We start from the raw sequence: 4692 nt of genomic DNA, 5'->3' as shown, positions 1-4692 counted from the left end.
GAGGACAGTTTGGTCCTTTGTTGCTTGCCAAGAGGCCACGGCTGGGGGGTTTCTGTGTAGGGGCAGCAAACCCTAATTAGAAGGATTAGCTTTCTACCAACCCTCGTGCTTAGCACATGACATCAAGGGCAAAAAGAGGCCTTTTGAGAGGTGGGGGATATGTGAAAGACTTTGGCTCTGGGTCTCCTTGTCTTCTCTCTCGCTTGTTCTCTTTTGTACTCTGCAACACCGCTAGCATCAGAGTTCATGCACTGTGCATGGAGACACCGGTTTCTTTGTGGCATAGATAGCTAGAATAAATATAATGTTATGCAGAGAGAGAGAGAGAGAGAGAGAGAGAGAGAATTTAAAACAGTAACCTACTATAAAGCCTTAAATAAATACTCAGCGCTGAAAGCCTCAGCCTATCTGCTGCACCTATCTCTGGTTTGATAATATTGTGAGTTTCTTTGTCTTGTCTTTGTTCTTTCGGACTTGCCTTGTATTTTCAGGTTGGTTCTAATTGTTCATAGCTGCAAAAAGTAGCATGCAGGCACCAGATGGCTGAGGTATAGAACTTCTCTAGAGATAAATAAAATAAGTACTGTATAAATAAATTGGAAGCAGATAATCGTTTATGAGAAAACCAAGAGCAGTTGGAGGGAAGTTTTCGCTTCTCAACGTGGAGCATATACACACATCTTTTGTGCCATTGTTACCTCTGAGAAGACAGGATATGCAGATCTTTTAAACAGTATCGAAAATCTGCTAAATATTGTTACTGGAGGAAAAAGCAATATGAGTTTGCAAGCCACTAATAGTGACATTCCTCTTCCAAACCATTTTCTTCTCTCTTTCTCTCTCCCTCCCTCCCTCCCTCTTTTAAGTATATTTCTGGCCTGAAGAATGTCAAGAAAGGAAGGAGGGAGAAAGGAAAGGAAAGGAAACAGGAGCCAACAATTGCTATAGTCCTTGATCAGCAACAGAAGGGGATGCCAGACTGCTGGGAAGTGAGTCACATGCTTTGTATGCATAAAGGTTTAGATAAACCGATTGGAAGCAGGGCTGACTTGGTATAAGACAGCTTTCCATGTGCAACTGTTTCTGGGGAGGCTGGTCCATATCTTCACATGCATAAGATCTCAGGTCCAGTTCCAGGACTGGAACAAGTGTTTTTGGAACTTTCTGGGCACAGGGCAAGCAGAAGTGTGAATGAGTCCTTGCTGTGGGCTTTCCTCCCCCCTACTTTCACAGGGGTACACCCTCCAATGTCAATGTTCTCCCTCCAAGCACACCCACCTCATAAGATTGCCTGCCCCAATTCCTGCCCACAAGGCTTGTTTGGTTTGGTTTTCTTGTGCCATCTTGCATCTGCCAATCTCCCTAAACTGAGGATTCATTTCATAAAGTAATGAAACAGCATTACAAACACAATTAATTCACCAGAAATTCGCCTTGAGCAACCCCATCTCAAGAAACGGTCGGCAAGTTGTCTGCCAACTTACCCAGGCCAGACTTTTAAGATGATATCAAACATGTACATACTCATTCAGGTGACATCTCCCCCTTCCCCTGAAGGTTCAAAGCTTTCTATTTCATTGTATGCTTGCAATAATCCAGTGAGGTCGTTTGGGCTGCGAGGTTATCACAGCCTATGCAACCTCATGGGATTATTGCACTTGGTACTTCTTTGCCCAAATTTTCTTGGGTTTTTTATCATTAGAAGGCAGAACATGAGTGCAGCCCATGAAAGAAACACTAGCAAACACTAGACTTCTGCAATGTGTCACAGAGGAGGTGGCTGGGACTCAGGCAGAAATCCTTGGGACGAGAATTGGAGAATTAACAAGCAAGCTCCTATTTTCATCTGAGAAATATCGGAAATTAAGTTGGAAGTTAAATGACTCCAACCTACTGCTATCACAGTCAACTTAATGTTATTGCACCCCATTAGCTAGGGTGCGACAATTATTTAACTAATACACATTCTGATTTTACCAGGTATCTATATTTGAATGGAAGTAGGCTTAGATATTTGGACAAACAGTTGCTTCCCAACCTCACACAGTTGCTCATCACCATCACTCCAGCTGGAATCTGAATTATGTCTCCAGCCGTAGGCTCAAGCACTGAGAACCAGTACTTCTTAAAACTGGGGCTCCTTCAGGCACTGAAGCTATGCATCCCATAGAAAATGACTAGATGGTGCTCTGGACACACCCCTTGGCTAATCTGCAGAAACTGTGGTTCCTGAGACAACGCAATTCCTCTCCTCAAAGTGCAAAGCAAACATGTTAACAGGGTTCCTTCGTATTAAGGTAAAGGGTAAACCCCTGACCATTAGGTCCAGTTATGACCAACTCTGGGGTTGCAGCGCTCATCTCGCTTTATTGGCCGAGGGAGCCGGCATACAGCTTCCGGGTCATGTGGCCAGCATGACTAAGCTGCTTCTGGCGAACCAGAACAGCGCACGGAAACGCCATTTACCTTCCCGACGGAGTGGTACCTATTTATCTACTTGCACTGGTGTGCTTTCGAACTGCTAGGTTGGCAGGAGCAGGGACCGAGCAAAGGGAGCTCACCCTGTCGCAGAGATTCGAACCACCGACCTTCTGATCGGCAAGTCCTAGGCTCTGTGGTTTAACCCACAGCGCCACCCGCATCCTGTTCCTTCGTATTACACCACGAGAAAAGCTGTAAGAGGCCTCAGACCAGTAACAAAAGCATCACTGGATGGCAGCCCATTGACACCATGGCAGTGAAGTATCACTTCTTTGCCACCACTTTGTAGCCTGGGTAACATGTTCACCCTTGTGTTAGTCTAGATGTACATCAGGGTTTACCAACACCAAAGTTCTAGCTATCTCCCTGCCCTGTTTCATTGCCCATACATCCCCAGAAAATCAAAGTATTGGATGGGCTCTGTATTGGAGGACGGGATGCATAGGAACAATCATGTCAAACTCCTGAGTCATCTCCACATCCCACAGAATGACCAGGACATTGACAGAATAGTCAACCATTCTAGCCAGAAACTTCCCAAGAGCTCTCAAGAATCACTCCAATTCCTACTTGGAATCCTCATCTCCTGTTCCTCTGACATCAAGTATGTGGTGGCTGGATTCCAAGGGATAGTGCAGAAATGATGTTTCTCCTCAAATGTATGGCTTCCTGGCAGGCCCAGCACTCAGAAAGGGCCATCGCCTACCCACATCTGCCAGGCTGTCATCAGGACCATCTCTTGGTGCTTTGTGGCCCTGCCATGTTCACCACCACCAAAGCTGTGTTTGTGGCACTGTTGCCGCTTGCTGCCATCACTTCACACAAACCTCACTTTTAAACAGGAGCCAAATTCATGCTTGTTGTCTTTGTCCATGGGGTTTTCTTGGCAGGGATACTGGAGTGGCTTGCCGGTTCCTGCTCCAGATGGATCACATTTGGTCAAACTCTCCACTATGACTTTTTGAATTCTGGTGCTGGAGGAGACTCTTGAGAGTTTCCCAGCAAGAAGAAGAAGAGCAAGAAGAGTTTCTTCTCTGCAAGAAGATCAAACCTCTCCATTCTTAAGGAAATCAGCCCTGAGTGCTCACTGGAAGGACAGATCCTGAAGCTGAGGCTCCAATACTTTGGCCACCTCATGAGAAGAAAAGACTCCCTGGAAAAGACCCTGATGTTGGGAAAGATTGAGGGCACAAGGAGAAGGGGACGTCAGAGGACGAGATGGTTGGACAGTGTTCTCGAAGCATGAGTCTGACCAAACTGCGGGAGGCAGTGGAAGACAGGAGTGCCTGGCGTGCTCTGGTCCATGGGGTCATGAAGAGTTGGACACGACTAAATGACTAAACAACAACAAACTCATGCTTGGCTCTGCTCCGCAGTGGCCACATTGTCCCGAAACTCAAAACTTGACCAAAGATTGGGTCAGGCATTGAGTTTCAAGCAGCGGCCCATCTTGCTGTCAGCACCATGTTGAAGTTCCAGCGAAGCCCGGCACTGGCTCTCCTACTCGATTTTTCATCTTCAAAAAGTTCTTTTCAAAGCAAGATCTGAGAAAACAGTTCAACACCAAAGGGCATACTAGCCTATGAACAAGACAAGGCAGCAGGCACGAACATTCAGCAAACGTTCAATGAATGAGTCTTCTGTGTGTGGAACACTTTGTCTCTGGTGTTTTGGTTTGTCTCGATGTGATGGTACTTTAATGACTGGCTTGTCCTTCTGGGAAACAGGAAATGTGAGCTATCGGCAGGACTGCTTGTTCACCGGACATGGGAAGCCATATTACCGAATCACGCAACTACAATTGTTTGCCGCAGGTTTGCGTCCGTATGTGAGCAAGCATTGAAGTGAATCACATGCTCCCTGAGAGTGGTTTATTTGCTTTGCTTTTTATCCGTGCAGAAACCCAGGTCTCGAAGTTGGCAGAAGGAAACACAACAGCACTGCTGTGCAGAAGTCATTCAAATTCATTGACATATTTCTGCATGTGGAACAATGGAAGCATTGATTGCCTGAAATAAATAGTAGTAGTAGTAGTAGCTAAACAAAGCAAGCTTCTTTCTTTAAGCCTTAAGGCTTTCCTGAACAATATAGCCGTAAATTTATTTTATGATGGATTTTGACCTAGAAGCAACATGATGTTATTTAGGGCAAATGTACCTAAATGATCTGTGGGCTAGGCTGGCCCTATCGCAAGCCATGCAGATCAGGAAC

Source organism: Podarcis liolepis, assembly GCF_965112155.1.
Source record: "Podarcis liolepis genome assembly, chromosome: 4".
Classification (NCBI taxonomy): Eukaryota; Metazoa; Chordata; class Lepidosauria; order Squamata; family Lacertidae; genus Podarcis; species Podarcis liolepis.
This window is presented reverse-complemented; position numbering follows the sequence as displayed.